We start from the raw sequence: 20944 nt of genomic DNA, 5'->3' as shown, positions 1-20944 counted from the left end.
GTTATTTTCCCCTTTGCCTTTGTTGTGCTTTTTCTTTTTCGGCTCTAGGTGATTCTCGGCGAGCAGTCTTTTGGTGTCTTCTTAGGTGAGCTTTCTTCCTTCATTAGCTTCGTTTCTGCATTCCTATTCCCCTCCCTTCATACTTTTCTTCTTTTCTTTGAGCTTTCGTTAACCTTCGGGCCCACGATCATGTCAGGAACATCTATTTAGCGGGAGGGGGCATCTCGTTGTGATGGTGGGGCGAACGATCTTCGCCCCATGTTGAACCCACCATCGTCATTGATGATGATGAGCGACCGGGATTTCCGAGCTTCCCGTGAGTCGCGAATGGCTGAACGGTCCCCAGCGGAGCGGCCAGAGGCGTGAAGGAGGTTGTCCTGGCAATGGAGGAGACCAGTGGGTCCTCGTTGGAGCCTGAGAAGAGGTGGCCAATTGGATCCGTACTAACAGAGTCCGACCTGGTGAAGATCAGGTCGGGGTATCACATTTCGGACTTAGTGATACTCCGAGCTCCCTCACCAGGCGAACTCCCAAACAGTCTTTCTGAGGGTGAGGTAGCTATTTTTCAGGTCGACCTTCAGTGCGGTATGAGGCTCCCCCTTCAAAGGATAGTGAGGCGGATTCTCGCATACCTGGGGTTAACCCCTGGGCAGTTGATCCCTAACACCTGGAGGGCATTGGTGGGGTTATTCATTCTCTGGTCTGAGATTGACCAGCCTGATCCAACCGTGAATGAGTTTCTACACTTGTACACGAGGGTTGGTATTACTTTGCCTCTTGGCGGGGGACTGGCAAAGCCTAAATCAGGGACATCTCGATATCGAACAAGAACTGGAAGAATAAATGGTTCTGCACGTCGAGGGATTAGGAGACACCAAGGATTTTCGGGTTGAGCTCTTAGGTTCCAACCTCCTTAGCTACTCCAAGTTGGTATGTCCACACCGTCGTGCTTTAGTTTAATTTCTTCCCTTACTTCTTTTTATTCTCTAACTGTAGCTATTCATGGCAATTCTGCATAAGTACCCTGCTGGAGTGGGTGTGGAAGAACGAGCTTGAATTGTTAAGGTGAGGTCGGTGGACACCGAGCTGAGGTCTTGGAAGCGCTTGATCACGCCTAAACTGCTGCTCAAATCAGATCTTGACTGATTTTTGACAAGTATATATTTTAGGAGTTTAACTATAGGTTTCCTTTTCACCTATGTGTTTGCTGACCTCCATTTTTTATTTTTTATTTTTGTAGAAATGCTTGAACCGAGGGGCTACAAGCGTAAAGTGCTCTCCCTAACCGAGGTGGCTCAAAAATAGAAGAAGACGACCTCAAAGAAGAAGGGAACAGTTGGGTCTTCATCTTCCGTGGGCCGGGAGGCCTCAGATACTGTGCCAGTCATGACTTCCATTGCCATTATCTCCAAGGTGGCCGAGGTTGTTGCGAGGCCAGCTCCTGTTACTAAGGCTCGGGCTACTACGACCTAGAGGTTTGCAGAGATTGAGGCCAATACTCTCGTGCCTCGAGTGGAGGGCCCAGTGGGTGGCCAAGGTGACGAGGCCCAGGCGTCCCTTAGGTCGGCTTGTGCCTCAATGGAGGCCCTTCTGCCTTGGATTGAGCATCACGTTACCGATGTCGAATTCACTAGGACGATGGACATGCCTCCAGACAAGGTCGTGGGCCAGTTGGCGATGCTCCTTGTTAGGGTAGGGTTTTCTTTCAAATTTTTCTTAGTTTACTTTGTTGTTTTTGCATTTTCTAATGTGAGTTTTGTTTCGCTTCATTCCTTCTCTCCTGAACACTAGCTGCGAAATATTGTGCAGTAAGGCAGAGTACAAGGAGGTTGAGCCGCGTTGCTGCAGAAAGGTGTTGAAGCCGAGTAACTCCGTTCTGAAAACGTAGCTCTAAGGGCTCAGGTGGAGGGGGCGAACGCGACCCTGAAGGCTCAAGTTGAGGCAGCGAGCGCAACCCTGAAGGCTCAGGTGTAGGCGGTGCTGACCAAGCTGGAGGCATCTAAGAGGCTTCTCACTGAAGCTATGGAGAGGGACGCTAAGTGGAAGTCTGACCTGGGTGAGCTGAAGCGCGAATATATCGTGAAGATGAAGGAAGCCCAGGCGGCCATCCCCTTGGCTTGGGCGACTGATGTAGAGGAGTATAAGGTCTCTAAGAATTATGAGGAGGATAGGGACACCCTGTATGGCCTTAGGTACGAGATGTGCCTCGAAGACGTCAAAGGGGCGTATCCGGAGCTTGACCTCTCGGCTTTTAAGGTTAACTCCACTGAAGATTCCGAGACGCCTCCTGAGGATTTGCCTTCCGAGCAGCCCCTTCCGGCGTCATGATTTTCTTTTCTCCCTCGGTTTTGTAATGTACTTTTCAAGTTGTTATTAATTAAAGAGTTTTTGTTGCAATAGTTGTCTTGTGTGGACTTTCTAAGTAGATTATTCGATGGGAAGGTCGGAACTTTTGGGTTGTTCCAAGGTTGGCCCCTTAGCCATTTATTTTACGAAATGTGATTCTTATTAAAATACTTCTGTAAGTCGAATACTTTTGTGTTTCACAAGCGTTGTTCCTATCACTGGTTATGCTGCTTATGTAGTAGCAATAGTTCGTTGTCCGACCTCTTCTTTAAGGGTCAGTCCATTAATGAGGGTTGTTCTTTCCTTGTATGTAGGACATTCTTAGTATATTTTTCGTAGGTGGAACGTTTATAGATAAGAAAGTAGAGAGCGAAGTTTTCTCGAGCTCGAGATCTTTATTATAGTTTTCATAGATTTTGACATTGTAGATTAAAAACAGGAGGAAAGTAGATTTTGTGCTCAGGCTAGGTCGGCCCCTATTCATAGTAGATTTTTAAGTGCTCGGCATTCCACGGATGCAGAAAGAGTCGTCCCTCCATGTCTTTGAGCAAATACATCCCCGGTCGGCTCATGCTTGTTATAATGTAGGGTCCTTTCCAGTTTGGTCCTAGGGTTCATTGGTACTTTGGAAGGCTTTGCGGAAGACCAAGTCTCTAGCACGGAACCTTCTCGTCCTCACTCTAGAAATATAGAAACGAGAAACCTGCTGTTGTTGAGCCGCAACTCTAATTTGGGCTTGCTCCCTTCTTTCTTTGATCAGGTCAAGGTTCAATGCTATCTGCTCGGTGTTTAGATGCTCGTCATGGGAGCAGATCCAAGCAGTCGGGAGTTTGTTCTTGACTGGGACAATGGCTTCAGCACCGAAGGCCAAAGAAAAGGGGGTCTCTCCTGTGGTCGTACTAGTAATAGTTCGGTAAGCCTAAAGAACGTGGGGAAGCTCTTTTGTCCAGGTTCCTTTAGCTTTCTCCCGTTTGGTTCGGAAGTAGTTCTTGATGATCTTGTTGACCGCTTCGACTTGTCTGTTAGCCTGAGAGTGTCGAGGTGAAGAGTAGACGTTCTGAATCCCGAGTTTTTCGCCCATGCCTCGGAATTGGTTGTTGTCGAACTGCTTCCCGTTGTCTGAAATGATCGTGTGGGAGATCCCATACCGTCATACGATGATTTTCCAGATGAAGTCGGTAATCTTTTGCTCAGTAATTTTGGCTAGGGGCTTAGCCTCGGCCCACTTTGTGAAATAGTCGACCGCGACAACTGCGAATTTAGTCTATCCCTTGCCAGTCGGTACGGGGTAGATGATGTCGATCCCCCATTGGGTGAAAGGCCATGGTCCAGTCATGGTGGTCAGTTTCTCGGGCAGTTAACGGGGTATTTTCGCGAATCGCTGACACTTATCACATTTCTGAGTGTACTGTCTGGTGCCTGTCTGGATGGTTGGCCAAAAATATCCCTATAGGATGACGTTGTGAGTGAGGGCTCGATGTCATAGTGGTTGCTGCAAATGCCTTCATGAATTTCTTTTAGGACGTACTCAGCTTCGTCAGGTCAAAGGCACCTGAGGTAAGGGAGAGAGAATCATTTTTTATAAAGGGTGTCTCCGACCATGGTGTAACAAGCCGCCCTAGATCGGAGTCTACGTGCATCTAGTCGGTCTACAGGCAGCTCTCCTTCCTTTAGGCAGTTGACTATTAGGTCCATTCAGGTCAGTTCTGAATCTATTGGGAGGATCGTACCTAAATTGGGTTCGCTGATGCTCGGTTCGATTAAGAACTCAATCGAGATCGGTCTCGGGATCTCATCTTCAGCCATTGTGGCCAGATTTTCTAGCATGTCTACTTTAAAGTTCTCTACCCTAGGGATCAGGTTGATATTGCATTTAGTGAATTTGCTTATTAGCTCGCGGGCCTTCCGTAAGTAGGCCTTAATTCTCTCCTCTTTCTTTAGCCTGGTATTCGCTAGCTATTTGGTTGACGATGAGTTATGAGTTGTTGTGGACCTCTAAATGTTTGGCTCTCATGGCTACTATCAGTCTGACCCCAGCCAATAGTGCTTCGTATTCAGCCGCATTGTTTGATGTTTGGAATCTGAATATTAAGGCATATTGTGTACAGGTTTGGTAAGGAGCTTTAAGGACTATTCCTGCCACACTGCCTTTAGAATTGGATGAGCGGTCAACGTACAACATCCACGTCTGCCGATCTGGGTCGGCTGTTTGACATCCGGGCCGTTCATTTTGGATGTCGGAGCTGGTTCCTACGTTCGTCTTAGGCATGAGTTCGGCGATGAAGTCAACCACTGCTTGGCCTTTAATGGTTGTTCGGGGCTAATATTTTATGCCAAACTCACTAAGCTCGATTGCCCAGTTCGTAAGTCTTCCTAATACCTCAGGTTTCTGAAGTACCTAGCAAAGAGGTTGGTTAGTCGGAACGACGATAGTATGAGCCTGCAAATAGGGTCGTAGGCGTTGTGATGATATGATAAGGGATAGGGCTAGCTTTTCAATATCTGGGTACCTGGTCTCAGCAGGGACCAGGGCTTTGCTGACGTAGTATACCGACAGTTGTTTCTCTCCTTGTTCTTGAATGAGGGTCGAGATGACTGCTATCGTCGAGACTACCAGGTATAGTGGCAATGGTACTCCTTGCTCGGGCTTTCAGAGCAACGATGGTGATCCCAAGGTCATTCCTAACAGTTAGGTTTGTGTCAGGGCGTGGATGTAAGGCTAGGATAGTTGGATTGGTATCGTATACGTGTACATATTAAGTAAGTTTCTCGGTAACACTCGAGAACTTTCAATACTCGGGTATTAAAATGTTCGCGGTGTTACAAATATAAAGCCCCCAACTTCACCTCTACAAATGTCTCCTCCACCTACCAACCAGGGTTGCCCTTTGCAGTTCCATCTACGTTCAATTTGGCCCACCCGATCAGTTTCTTCCATTTCACCAAAACCGCTAACAGATAAAACCGTGGGGAGACCTGGATATTCATCTCCCCTAACGTTGACTGAGAGGATAGGGATAGCACCTTGGATGAAAGAAAGCCCTTAGCAAGCATACAGATCCTCCACTTCACCCTAACAATCGTGTCGAGGGCTGAGACCGGCTTTTTGTCGAATCTCCACCTACCAACCAGGGTTGCCCTTTGTAGTTCCATCTACGTTCAATTTGGCCCACTCGATCAGTTTCTTCCATTTCACCAAAACCGTTAACAGATAAAACCGTGGGGAGACCTGGATATTCATCTCCCCTAACGTCGACTGAGAGGATAGGGATAGCACCTTGGAGGAAAGAAAGCCCTTAGCAAGCATACAGATTCTCCACTTCACCCTAGCAATCGTGTCGAGGGCTGAGACCGGCTTTTTGTCAAATTTTGTGGCGTTTCTAGATATCTAAATCTCTTAGAATATAATATTGGGTAGCAGGCCTTAAAGGATTACTAAGTTGTTTCTTGGGTCGGAAGTGGACCACCATGTAACACCCCATACTTTCAGTACTCAGGTGTTAGCATGGAGACCTCACCAAGCATAAACATAAACTTGATTAGTGTGAACATTCACATCATGCAGCCTAAGTCTGACCCTTGGGAGTGATTTAGGACCACGTATCAATGCATCCATTCGTCTTTCAAGATGGACCATCACACCACAAGAGGATTATTTTAGAGTTTTAACCTCCTCGATAAGCAGGCTAGACCATCCATTATCAATGTTAAACTTTGGATCATAAGATTCACTATTTATTATATTATTAACACCTTGATGATCAAACCATACAAGCTAACTAATCAATGCCTAACCAAACATTAAATTCTCTCTAGATTGATTAGGAATCTATAGTAAACCTTAATTTCAGATCTAGAGATGATCTAACCGTCCAATCAACATAAATCCGTAACAAAATCCAAAAAGGGCAAACATTGTGTGACTCATACATGTAAGATGATACCAATATAAATATGTAGTGGACCTGATTGACTCACCAGTTGGATGAATGGCTTTAATGGTGGGATTGGACCATAGATCATCATTGGATTGACAATAATTGGCACTCAAAGGCCATTTGTCATCTGATATGGCCCACCTAAGGCTTGGATCTGCCTCATTCATTGGACTGGGCCCTAATTCAGGGTGACAAAACAAATGAACGGAGTGGATCATATAATGAACATCACGGTGGACTCCACATTTGATGCATATGTACAACAAGCACGTGCACCTGTTGTGCACCGAACCAAGGGGACCAATCAAGCTTAGTTGACCCGAACTAAAGAAGGAAAATTCTTTCCTTCTTTTGAAAATTTCTCCTGCTCGCTACAGACGAACAGACAACGTCCGTTTTCGTCCGCTCATGGCCCACAACACTCAACCGTTGGGATGATCCAATCCGTCCATCTTGTAAAGGGCGCGAATTTGACCATAACCTTTCTGGTCACTCACCTTGAAGTTCCCATACGTGGTTACAATCTCTGGCACAAAGAGCGTTGTGTGCAATTGTTTTTTCTGAAAATGGAAAGCCCTATTTTTCCCCCACGCTGGCAATCCGCGTGAAGTTGAATCCGCACAATCTTGGCCATTGGAACAAGCTCATCCCAACCATTCGTTTTCCTTTGGTTTAGGGCTTCCTTACCAAGCTGAAAACCACGGCCAGTTTTGGTTTTACCGGCCGTATTTGAAGGTTGTTGCAAACTGTGTGCAATCCGGGCCATCCATCCCTCGTCCAATGGCTCTGGAGAGCTGGAGCAAGCCTTAAAAGAGGAAGGATCAGACTTCATTCCATTGCCTCCTCCATTTCTTTCGAAAACCCTAGAAAATAGCCCCAACCTTCAAGTTTTGAACCCACCAGAAAAGCCACCTTTAAGCTTCTATCTAAGCATTCTCCGAGCTCCCTTGGCCTCATCCACACCCTCCATGACAACCAGATAAAAGGAAAACCTAACGATATGAAATCTGCCATGACCATCTTTCTTCTTCCTCGCTTGAAGATCGAGTCTGTGCGATCAATGGTGGACCCCATTCCGAGATCAGAAAAGCTCATTAGATGGCCTATTTGGTCAGCATTCCATCCTTGAACCAAACCTATATCCATCCCATGCGTGCAAGGCTAAAACTCAATGAAATCAGTGCATGAAGGTTGTGTGCGCGCTGCCTGCACCTTCGACTGTGATGCTGTTGAGTCAGGCTGAGTTCACTCGAGCTCAGGATCTATTCATGTCCTACTTTCTTGCTAATTAAGCCTAAGAAAGAAGAAGGGAGAAAAGAGAGGAAGGCAGAGGAAGAAAGAAAGAGAAAACGAGAAGGAGAGGGGTGGTTGCTGTCCCAACCCGACCTAGCCAGGTCGAGCGCAGATCAGGCATTGACTGGTCCAAGTTGCTAGATGGTGCAGTGGAGAGAAGAAGGAAAAATAGAGAGAGAGAGAGAGAGAGAATGTGTGTGTGTGTGAGGACAATGTCCTCATTCTTCTTCCTGTCAGCTGCCACACCAGGCCACTGCCGGATCTGGACTGAGTCCGGACCGATTTGGGTGCGGTCTGGTCAAGCCTAGACTCTGTCTGGTCCAGCAGTAGAAGCGAAGGAGAAGAGAGAATGAGAAGGTAGCAAGAGAGATAGTGGTGGGGCTGATGTTCAGTCAAGACCGAGTCTGACTGGGTGGAGTTGGACTTGGGCCTAGTCCAGGCCTAGCTGGATATTCCAGCAAAAGGTGAGGGTGAGGGAGTAAAAGAAAGAATAAAAGAAATACAAGAAGGAAGGAAGGAAGGAAGGAAGGAGAGTTCTGAGTTGACTCAGTTTAAAACTGAGTCAAGCACGAACCAAGCTTGTAAGGCAAGATTAACTCTCGAGTAGGAATTAGAAGCTTTCTAACACCTATTGGCTTTTGAAAATTGGCCAAGTCGAGTTAGAACTAAATCATTCGAGGTATGTGTCTCTCAAAACTTCCATCATTATCCTAATTAAAATTTAATTATTTTCTTTAATATCTTTGTTTAAATATAGGGGTTTGCTCTACCCAACTCCACTTTTAATCTTGTTTTGACTTTACACTAGATCGAGTGCCGATGATTCATAAGGTGAGGACTCACCCTTTGAGCTTTCCACTTAAATTCATTAATCTAATCATAGATGATGCCTTAATCCCTCCCATTTACTATCTTCTAAGTTATTTGATTGAGTTACTTAACTTATTATGTAAATATGTGAATATGTTAATATATCACGCACTTGATTCCTGTGTTAGATAATGAACATGTTTCATTAAGTATAGCAAGCATAAATGATTTGATGATAACATGCTATCTTTAGTTGTGCATCTGTTAATTAATTGTATGATTGTCATTTGTGATTATTTGATGGATTGAATGAAACTCGTCTTGATCTTACCATCTTGCGGTCCATATTTGACTTATGCAGCTTGGATCGCACATCTGTCATACATGCTTGGATCGCACATTTGTCTTATACGGTTTGGACCGCATATTTACCCTCATGTTTTGATAAATTATTGGTGCTCTTTTGTGGCTTGTTGGTTATATTCGCATATCTTGTTGTTTTCTAGCCATCATGCAGTGTTCACATACGATATGATTCCCAAGTGGTCTAGAGTCTGTATATTGATTTCTCTTAATCTTGTGATGTTCAGTCGTATGGTGATTTTCGGGTGGAGCTAAAGTTCACTTGTCGATTTTCTAGTCATCTTACGGTGTTCACGTACGATATGATTTCTGGGTGAAGTAGAGTTTGGTACATTGATTTTCTAGCCATCTTGCGGTGTTCAGTCGTACTGTGATTTTTGGGTGGAGCGGGAGTTCGCTTATCAATTTTCTAACTATCTTGCGGTATTCATGTACGATATGATTTTTGGGTGATCTAGAGTTTGTATGTTGATTGTCTCTTCATCTTACAGTGTTTAGTCGTACTGTGATTTTCGGGTGGAGCGAGAGTTCGCTTATTGATTTTCTAGCCATCTTGCGGTGTTCACATACGATATGATTTTCGGATGAAGTAGATGTTTGTATGTTCTCTTCATCTCGCTGTGTTCAATCATACTGTGATTTTCGGGTGGAGCGGGAGTTCGCTTATCAATTTTTTAGTCATCTGCGGTATTCACGTATGATATGATTTTCGGGTGAAGTAAAGGTTTAAAGCTTGATTTTCTAGCCATTTTGTGGAGTTTGTATAATTAATTATTTGACTATTTGGACACGTCCACTTACATTGCGATTTCTAGTACATTTCCTTAATGTTGAAATTATGTTGACTAGCTCATTTCTGAGTATATGATCATGATTTTAAATTGCATTGTTTAATATGTCTCTTCTCATATATTGTGATTTATGTTGAATTATGAATGATGAGTGTGCAATCTTATAGGGTACTCCTCACTGCGATAGCCATTGACGCTATCAAAACCGTAACAGTTGATGCAGGTGTAGAGCAAGCCGATGTCGTTCACTGGGTCACTAGAGTAGATCGGGTAGCTAAGGAGCTAAACGGGGTCTCTACGGCCCATGTTGAGTTCCATCATTTGACGACAGATTTCTATCTTTATTTAATAAACTTTGTTATTTATGATTGTATAAGTTCTGTATGGGCGTTACATTTGGATATTTATGATGATTAAAATATTTTTATACAATGCATAGTTTATTCCACCAACATTTGTTGTTAACTCTGATTAATAATAAGTGGTTCAAATTTATACTGAATTTTAAAGGCTAACAATTGGGTTTTTGGAAAACGAGTTATATACTTGAGATTCAAAAACCAGGGCGTTACACACCATTGGCACATTTTTCCATCCACAGAAGAAATTCCCGCGGCAGATAGACCGAACATGACCCCAAAATAGCTCCATACCGAGGCCGCTAGCTTGACGAAGAGGAACAGGTAGGATATAAATTCTATTGATGGACGCTGATCATGGCCTTCTTTGCAATAGACACATCTGGAAGCAAGCTGAATACCACGAGATTGGATAGAGCTCTCAATCAATAGAGCACTTTTTCTGAGCCTCCACATAAAAATAGAGAGCTTTGGGGTAATTTAGAGTGCCACACCCATTTTGACGAGCTCCTCTGCAGCCTACGGTCTCTGAGAAAATCCCAAGCTGATTTAACTGTGAATCTACCCAAAGGATCTAAAGGCCAAATCCAAGAGTCTAGCACATCTGATAAACAACACCCACTTTGAAAAATAATGTCGATAACATCTTGGGGAAGGAAGCAGAAAACTGATGGAGGAAGAGGACCATTTAGGCCTAGGAAGTCACGAACCTGCAACGAACGGATTGACTCTGGGATTAGCGAATCCACCATATTGGCCAAAGGCCCCTGACCTAACTAGTGTTCCTACCGTAGGCTACAGGAACCAAGGCCAATCAGCCGCTAAGCTTTGTCCTCTAATACAGGGAACAACGCTCTTATGTTTTACCATAGCGGGGAGGCAGAAGTAGAAGAGCAACCCAACCCTGACAAGGAGATATCTACTCTATATTTGGCTTTAGCGAAAGACGTTCACAAACTGTCCTCATTATCGTATTTAGCTACTCAGGCCATCTTAGCACAAAGAGCTTTCATTACCTCTTTCAAGCTATGAATCCCCAGACCACCTTATGACTTAGGCCTAGTTATCTCTTTCCAATTGGTCTAGTGAAGCTTTTTCTTTCCGTCTGCCCAGCCCCACAAGAAATTTGCGAAATGCTTCTTTAGGTCTCCTAGGACGAGGACTGGAATTTGGCAGGCAACCATGGAATGCACTGGGATGCTTCGTAAGACATGTTGTACCAGGATCGATCTACCCGCTTGAGATAGAAACCTGGCCTTCCAACCGCCAATCCTCACTTCGATTTTATTCACCAAAGGCTAAAAATGAGCTCTAGTCATCCTGCCCTAAATCAGCGGGACCCCCAAGTAAATGGGCCTGCTACTGCCCCTGGATATACCCAGAGTCTTTTCTATGGCCTTGACCCTAAAAAGGGGCAACTTTTTGGAGCAAAGGAATTTTATGGAGGTTGACCTTCTGCCCTGATATATCTTCGTAGGCTGAGAGGAAGGACCTCACCACACGAAGAGAAGCGCAACCCCCATTGAGGAACAAAAGCGTGTCGTCTACATACAGGAGGTGAGATATCGTCAGGCAACCCTAGATCAGTTTAAAGGGGTTGTAGAAACCCCTAATGACAAGCCGAGAGAACCCTCTACTAAGAACTTCCGCTGCCAGAAGGAATAAGCTAGGGGAGAGGGGATCTCCCTGGAGTAGACCTTTGGAGGATTTGAAAAAATTGGCCGCTTCTCCATTGATTAGAACCGAAAACCAACAATTCTTCCAGCACTTCTTGACCAAAGAAATCTAAGACTCGTTGAACCCAAATTGGCTAAGAACACACTTTAGGAAGCCCCAGTCTACCCTATCATAAGCCTTCTACATATCAAGCTTAAGGACGATATTCCTACCTCTAATCTTTCTGTTAATTTCCCTGAGCACTTCCTAGGCTATAGCGATATTTTCTGCAATGTAGTGGCCCTGCACAAATGCCCCTTGCTCGGGAGAAATAATTATGTGTAACACCTGTCTCAATCTAGATGCTTGGAGCTTTGAAAATATTTTATAAATACAATTGCAAGACTAATAGGGCGGTAGTCTGATTTTTTTTTGGAGCAAGGGACTTTGGCACAAGGCATATAAGGGAAGTAGTAAAGGCCCTAGGGAAATTACCTGCCTGAAATAGATATACCGTCGCTTTATGGATGTCTGATCCCACAACGTGTCAACACGCCCCAAAGAAAGCACCAGAAAAACCGTCCGAGCTAGGCTCCCCATCTTTCGGAAGGGATTTCACCGCTTGGAGGACCTCTTGAATGGATGGAGAGGCTGTCAGCTAATCGTTGTCCTCCTGAGATATGAGCGAGGGGATGGCCAAGAGAAGATCTGCATCTTGGAAAAATTTTCCACCTTAAGTAAGGATTCATAGAAAGAGATAGCTGCGTCTTTGATGATGATTGATCCTCGATCTTATTGCCTGAGTCCAGCTCGATCGCTTTAATAACCGTCTTTCTTTGCCTTTCGGATGCAGAGGCGTGGAAGAACTTAGTGTTTTTATCCCCCTCGTCTAGCCAGTTATTTCTAGACTTCTGTTTCCAGAAAATCTCTTCTCTAAGTTCCATATGGGCAAGGCGGCTCTTGGCCTCAGCTAACTCTTGTTGGACCCTGGAACGATATCTAAGACTGAATTTTGCAATATGATTTCTATCTCCTGAAGAGACATAGCTGCCTGCTCAACCTGTTGAAATACATTATCGAACTCTTCCTTATTCCAGATCTAGCGGGTTGTCTTGACATTCCGAAGCTTCAACTGCAATTTGAACATAGGAGCTAAATCGTGCTCCCAAGCAAATTTTACAACTTACTGGAAGGAGTCATGAAAGCTCCCACATCTGCTGAAATCTAAATGGCTTCGCAGAGGAAGGGGGTTGACCGGGGAATGTCATGAGGATAGGAGCATGGTCTAAGCTGGCGCAAGGAAGATAATCTACCTAAAAAAGTGAAAATGCATTCAACCAACTTGCGTTGATAAGGACTCTATCCACTCTGGCCCATATCCGCGCGCTGCCCTCTTGGTTCTCACTCTAGGTAAACCTGTTTCCCGAGAAACCTGCATCTATCAGCCTGACGTTATTGATAAAATCTGCAAACTTGACAAAACTTGCAACGTCGGGAGACCTGTTGCTTCTTCTTTGGGCAATGGAAAATACCACGATGAAATCTCCACACGCAGCCCATGGATCTTGAGAACTTTTGGAGATGGCAACCAAATCATCCCATAGCTTTCTTCTACTTTTGACACAGCTTGCATATACAAAGGTGAGGTAGAGGGGAACTTGAGAATTAAGCATGCTAACTTTGATAGATAACATTTGGTTAGACAAATCTATAATAGAAGCATTAATCAAGTTATTGAAAAACACCCAGATCTTACCTCCCAATTCACCGTTGGAGTGGGAGGAATGAAAACCTAGTTTTAGACCAGTACCAACTCTCTTCTCTTCCCTGAGCATAGGCTCTAGGATTGCCACGATTGACAGACTGTGACTTCTAATAATTTGCTTGGCTATTCTGATGGTCGACGAGTTGTCGACGCCACGGGCGTTCCACACAAGGATTTTATCCATCCATGAGACATCCTGAGTTCACAGCCCGTCTTCTTAGTCTTTTCAACCTTGACTCCCATACTTCCCCAGCTAGGTTACCCCCCGACTTCTGAGGGAAACGAATAGGACCTTTCCTTCACGAGTTTTCATAATGAGATGTAGCGAGGGGGTCCCTAAAGTGAGCATGATGAAGGATGGGGTAGGCTTCAGTCTCTGTATCTTCAGGGGAGTTCTCCCTGAAATTCTGCCAAGGCTCCCTTGACCTCTCCTTCTGCCCCTGTAGCTGACTCTGCAACTGGTCTTCAACTCTATCTAAGGACTTCTGCTTGAAAGGAGGAACGTCCATGAAGTAGGGGGAGAAATCCACTTCAAGGTCCAACCTCCTGTCTACCACATGATGCTGTTCTGATGTAGGGGACCATCTATCTTCGGAATTTTGGTCCTGGGATAGGGGATAATTCCATAGGGGGCTATTCTCCCTGCCACTAGTATTTCTGTATATGGGGAGGCCATTAGTCGATCTAGACAGCCCAAACAGGCGTCCTCTACCACCAGGTGGATGAGGTCTTTGCACGTCTACATTAATATGAGGCATTGAAATGGAGGAGATGATGTTGGTATCACTCAACTAAGCACCCTTGGAAGCCGTTGAACTAGTATGTTGAAGGGAGGGGAGGCCATTTTCCTCATCTGTTCGATCAGATAGCTAGATGATTGGCGGGGGGCCTTTTTCGGCTTGTTCCACCACCATTATAGTTTCAGCCTGTTCCGTGAATAGGTGTGATGCTGATTCTGGTTCGCAATGGATAGAGAGGCAACATTCGGGAGGAATTGAAGATCCTCCTCATCAGCATTTTGGCGCCTTGAAGGCCCCCCTTCCTCATTCTCGTCAGGGCCATTCTGTCGAACAGTTGCATGACGCTCTCTGTATTCCTCAGAGGCCAAGTGACAAACACCTAGCCAACAACTCTTGTTGCCCTCGTTTTCATTTGTGAAAGTAGACTACCCAGGCTCTTGTGCTAACTTCTGCTTCCCTAGATTTGTTGTGGTGAATGGGGGGATAGAGGGCCTAGGCAATACTTGCTTGGATGATTCTATCTCAACAATGACCTAGTAAGACTTGTGAGCTACAATTAGATTGAGCACCTTCTTCAGATCCACCCCTAGACGAAGATGAACTTTCACCCTAGCGAATACCTGGAAAATCCCAAATCTGCTATTGGTGTCGATCTAGACCACTTTCCCAAAGAAATTCCCCAAATCAAGGATCACCGCTTCCATCCACGAATGTGGAGGAATGCCATAGAGGCAGATCTAGGACCCTTCCCCACCAAGGAGAGAGTCTGGGAACCAAGGGTATACATCAACCAACCCCATACGTTGATGTAATTGGGGATCCCCTAAGAAATTGGAGAAATCTACCTTTGATTTCAGAACTATAAGGAAATGAGAATGAGATAATCTAGCCACATCCACCGCTGAGGCCGCGAACTTGGATTCTCTAATGGCTTCCATTAATTTAATAATGGAGGTTTTAGAGTCTGCAGTTTTCCCCACCAGCCCCAATTTGAGCTCCCGAAGTCTAATCACGACCATTGCCGAGTCCGCTAGCGTTGTTCCCTCATCTACTACCGTCTGAGAGCTCGAGTTAAGAGGAGAATTGTAACACCCTGTACTTTTCAGTACTTGGGTGTTATCATTTAAGTCAAATCCGGCATTAACATGTGTTAGAACACACATAACCTGTAACTCACACCATTCTTAATTACCCTTGATTGACCCCTTACTTTTCAGTACTAGAGCATTACCATGAAGACCTAACATAATATAAACACAAGTCTATCTTACTTAGACATTCAATTTCGCTAGCCTAAATCTAACCGTCTGACTGTCTAATTATAAATCGAGCTAGATACCCACCTAGATAAGATTTAGGACAATTAGAACCAAGGGGAATCGATCCTAGGACAATTTTATAGTAGGACTTCAAGATCCGGTCATCAAATTATCAATTAATCAAGGGGTTTGAGATTGGTTATTAGAATTAGGCCTCACACTATTCGATAAAGGGTCTGACCATTAAAACCAATCGTTAGATTCATCCATATGCTTTAAAGGACTCTTGGACCCTAAAAGATCTATTCTGAACTAACCTAGTTGTCTAAACTCGGGGTTGCCCATTTAATCAGGTTGTAGAGTTGCCAAATCTACCCTAAACTAGACTACGAACCGAAAGTTGATGATCTATTATGAAACAATTTAACCATTCAAACTCACTACGGTTCATGCACTTGAGATGTATGGTCATCTATATATATATATATATATATATAAAAGAAATTTAAACAGCAGCTAAATTTTCCTAAATTAGATTAAAAACCTTATAATCGTTAGCGATCAATAAAATTAGACCATTGACGGACCATTTAAAAACAATTCAGCCATTAGACGTTGAAATTGTCCATTAAATCTTAAGAGTAACTGTTAGTGTAGATTATGAGCCCGTTTTACCACAAGAATGGCTATTTAACCATCCAATATGGACCATGAAATGACTTGACCATTGGAACAACTCCTTGGGACTTTTTGTGACCATTGAAGCAAAGATTAAAATCAACCCGACGTTAGATTACTAATAATCAACACGTAATACAAGATCGCTTGGTATGGCCCACCTGAGCTTTGGATTTGCCCCATCTCTGGATAAATGTCCTAATACGACAAGTGGAATCACATGGACGGACTGGATTATCAAGATTATCACTATGGGCTCCACATTTTTGGTGTGTGTGCACACTCGCTGTGCATCAGATCATGAACCCGGTCAGGATAGGCGCCGACCCGAAACATTCTGAAAAGAGGAAGCTTTCTTCCTTCCTTTCCAGTTTTCGCCATCGACCGACGTCATCGGTTCATTTGAATTGCGGCCCCCCACCTGTGATCATTTCAATGATCTAAACTGTCTATCTTGTAGAATGGTTGATTCTGTCTAAAACCTAACTCGTCCCGTTCCGCTGAAACGTGTGTATATGCACATGATTTTCGGTGTAAATAGGGTGTGTGTATGGTCGTTTCTGGAAACAGAAATCCATTTCAGTTCCACGTTGGCAATCCATGTGAGAGAGTTTTCTCTCATCTTAGTCGTTGATAAGGGAGATCCCAACCCTCCATTTCAAAAGAGCGGACTGCTAGCTATACAACCAAACAAACGAATCAGTTTGAGGAGAGAGAGCGCACAAGTAGGAAACCCTAGGTTGAATATAGACCGTGCATTCTTTTCATCCAACGGTCTGAAATAGTTTGGGCAACGATATAAATGAGATAGGGATCGAATGCAATGGTTGTTCCTTCTGTCTTTTACAGAAACACTAGGAATCTGTCATTTTTCTTCCAACCTCGAATCCATCGGCCCAACCTCCTCCAAGCTTCAAAAATCCTCTTTCCCAAGACTCCTATAATCAATCAGAATCATCCAGAAGAACCAGATCGATGAGATAGCCCAACGTTTGGAAAACGCCATTGGAGCTCCATCATCTTCCTCGGCAAGCTGCAATGTCGGTGGATCTTCATATGGCCAACAATTTCAGATCTGATATGTTTATCTAGTGGCCCATTCGATCATATCAGCATTCAAAAAAAAAGAGAGAGAAAGAAAGATCGAAAGCAGAAGAAAGAAAGTAAGAATAAAGAAGAGAGAGAGAGAGAGAGAGAGAGAGAGAGAGAGAGAGAGAGAGAGAGAGCAAGAGCGGGGGCGGGGGCTACTGTTGCCGTTCCACACCGGGGCTGGTCCGGTCCAGGTTTCTTGCAGGGTATTCCCAGCGGTGAAAGTAGAAGGAAGAAACGGGAGAGAGGAAGGAAGAGAAACGAGAGGAGATGGAGGTTGAGGCCTTGATTGCTGCCGAGTCGGGTTGACTCACCCGCTCGACTCAGGGCTCGGTGTAGCCACTGAGTTAAACCAAGTTGAGTCTAGTAACCCTGCTAGACTTGATCTAGGAAAGGGAAAGGAAGAAAGAAAAGAAAGGAAGAGAGAGAGAGAGAGAGAGTCAAGCTGAGCTGACTCAATGAGTCGACCCGCTGTGTCAAGAATGATTTGGGCCAAGCATGCATCGAGTCTCACAACTAGGTGAGTCGAATCACAAATTTCTTCTATCATGCCTATTAGTCGTATGCTATTAATAATTATTATATTATTGTTATTATTATAATATAATAATATTTCAAAATAATAATAATATTATTATTATTATTATCATTATGGGTTATCATTATCATTGTTAATATGATTATTAGCATTACTTCTTATTAAACTGTTAGTTATGCTAAAATAATATTAAGAATTGTTGGTATATTAATATCAACTTGTGAATTATCATTATTAATATTATCAATCAATACTTTTAATATGAATATTATTTTATTCATTACACAAAAATTAGGATTCGAGTTTTAAAACCTAAGCTTAAGTTTAATTCACATGATGAAACCCTAAACTTGCATGATCTAAACCCTAGGCCTCGATCCTAACTGTGCAAGTTTAATAACATTGAAATATAACCCCTCAAATATTCTAATTTTGTTATATCTTGATCCCAGGGCGTGTACGATTAACTCTAGCATCATCAGGAGACGAACCAACTCTTGAAATGTGAGGATCACCCTTTAAGCTTTTCTACATCTTGATAGTTAGCATAGCTCGTTTATTTTATCTCTTGTCTAAAATAACACTTAGTGAAATTGATGATAAATGCTAGTCTCTATTTGAATAATTCTTTATAATGACCGATAGTTAGATTTATATTCAAATATGAACTTGCAATATATCTCAAATATTCCACTTTACCTTTGTAATTACTTTTGACAATGTGCTTGGCTTGTTTTACTACTTGTGGTTATTTAATGGTGTTTGTGGAAGTCCTTGAAACTAGTGGCCTTTCTGCCAAATAGATTAAATGGAAATTTCCTTGTCGTGGACTTATCATCTTATGGATCGTATGTGCCTTTATGACTTTTTGGTGACAACCCCTTTCTATCGCATCCTTAAATGGACCGATTGCCTTTTATAGCTTTGATTGACTCCTTGCCCTTTTGTGGCTTTAATGAATTACTTTATACAACCTTGCGATAGTAAGTTTTACTTGTCGGACTACGGTTGGCCACTAGTTGAAGATGATACCCGTAAAACATCATATTCGTTAGTCTCATGAGTCAGGGATGGTGGATGGGACACTATGCCTGAGCTATCGGCCCATGCTGGCTGACAAACCCCCCATAGTGACCTTTGAGCTTTCTTAAAACGATTGTTTGAAATTGGAATAATAATGGTTAAGCTAATCATGCATTTTCATGGCGTATGGCCTTTTTCGGGTGGTTAGTTCTCCTTGGGCGTACCTTTGTGTACTTTTCCGGGTGACTAAGTCTCCTTGGGCGATCTGTATTACATGGTGTTTTCGGGTGAATAGTTCTCCTTTGGCATACCTTTGTGTACTTTTCTAGGTGACTAATTCTCCTTAGGCGATCCATATTTCATGGTCTTTTCTGGGTGGTTAGTTCTCCTTAGGCGTACTTTTGTGTACTTTTCTGAGTGACTAATTCTCCTCGAGCGATCTATATTATATGGTCTTTTCTAAGTAGATAGTTCTCCTTGGCCATACCTTTGTGTACTTCTCCGGGTGGCTAGTTCTCCTTAGGCAACTTTTTACCAGCTGGATGTGCATCCCCAGGTCTATGAGCATGTGCATGCATCCATGCATTTATACAAGATTATCTTTGTGAAATTTATTTAATGAATGTGTATTCGATGAACCTTATCTGATTTCCATGATAATCATTGTGTAATAATTGTTATACATTGTCTATGGTAACTATGCTTAATTATCTTGATGATATGATAAATCTTAGGAGTTATACCTCACTGCGATAGCCTTTGACGCTATCAAACCATATCCAGTGTGCAGGATACATAGAGGATGCGCCTGGCGATGATTATGTGGAATAGGAGGAGCCAAACGATCTTGCGACCTTCTATTCCTAATTTCATTTGTGTTTAGATTTATATTGTCATGTTTTGTAATAAGTTAAGATGTTGGTTTGTATAAGTTTTCGGGTAACCACTCGAATACTTGGCTATGTATATTTGGACTCCCTCTTATACTCGAATTGTTTTTATTCCACTAAAATTGTTAACTCTGATAAAATAAAAAATAAAAAAAATAATGTATGCTAAATTCGGGTATCTTAAAGGTTAACACTCGGGTTTCGGGAACCGGGGTGTTACAAGAACGTTTAACCACACCTGCATACATTTTTCCCTTTGGGATAGGCGCTAATATCTTAGCCTTTGCAACTTGAGCGATTTTGCTAGCTGGGATGGACCTAGGTCTTGCTTCCTTAACAGAAACAATCCTGCCATATATTATCTTTCCATCTAGGACTCTCATGGCTGCCCTAGCTTCATGTTCATACAGGAAACGGACAAATTAAGGCATATCCTTACAACTGCTTGGAATATGAAAAACAGGGGATGAATGCGTCAATTACTTTCCATATCTACTAAAAATTTCCTTAAGGTCTTCAATAGTGCAATCGAAGGGGATATTCCCCACGAAGAGGCTGTAGCTACTCCTTCCTCTGTGGGCAGGAATCCCTGAGATGTGAAGACTCCCCATTTGATCTTCCTCTCTTTCCTCCCTTGATTTTTGTTGCGTGTACTGAGGTTTCTCTTGAAGGAGCCTAGTCCTGCCATCTCCTTCTGCCCCACATCATGCAGGGCAATCGACTTAAACAGCAAAGAGGAGCTAGCCATAAATCTCAGCAAGGCTCTCCCTAATGGCAAGGTGTCTTCAAAAACCCAAAAAATCTTTCTTTTCATCTCCTTACAGCTTCAGCCTCATGATCAGAAAGAATAGTTATCTGCTTACTCACTAGTACCTTCATCAGACACAACAGTGTTGGCCTCCTTAGAAGAATCCTCCAAGTTTTCTTTTCTTGCCTTAAGATTCTTACAATCTTTCTTCAAGTGTTTAGACATTCCATAGTTCTAGCACTTCAACTTACATTTGCCCTTGCCATTAGATTTAGACCTTGATCAAGAAGATCCATTTTCCTTACTACCAAAAAATAGGGCAACGCCAACAGCTAAAAACCGTCGGCAATGAAAGCTGTCGGGCAGTCCGTCGGAAAAGGGGGCGTCAGTGTTACTCACCGACGGATTTAAACCGTTGGCGTTTTCGACGGAAAAAATCATCGCCGACGGCCATTCACCGACGGTTTTTGGCATTTCTTATAAATTTTAAGAATCATCAATAATAGAAATTAATTGCCTAATCAACGCGCACATCCAAAATTAGATATACCATTACTCCAACGCCCTAAACCAACCAACCTATTTGAGAAGGTAAGTCTATACATCAAAATCAGATGTATCATCCGAATTCCAAACATAAAAAATTTGTACTTCCCTA

The sequence above is a fragment of the Magnolia sinica genome, chromosome 12, assembly GCF_029962835.1.
Source record: "Magnolia sinica isolate HGM2019 chromosome 12, MsV1, whole genome shotgun sequence".
NCBI classification, from domain to species: Eukaryota; Viridiplantae; Streptophyta; class Magnoliopsida; order Magnoliales; family Magnoliaceae; genus Magnolia; species Magnolia sinica.
The sequence above is the reverse complement of the archived record's forward strand: the minus strand, read 5'-3'. Positions refer to the sequence as shown.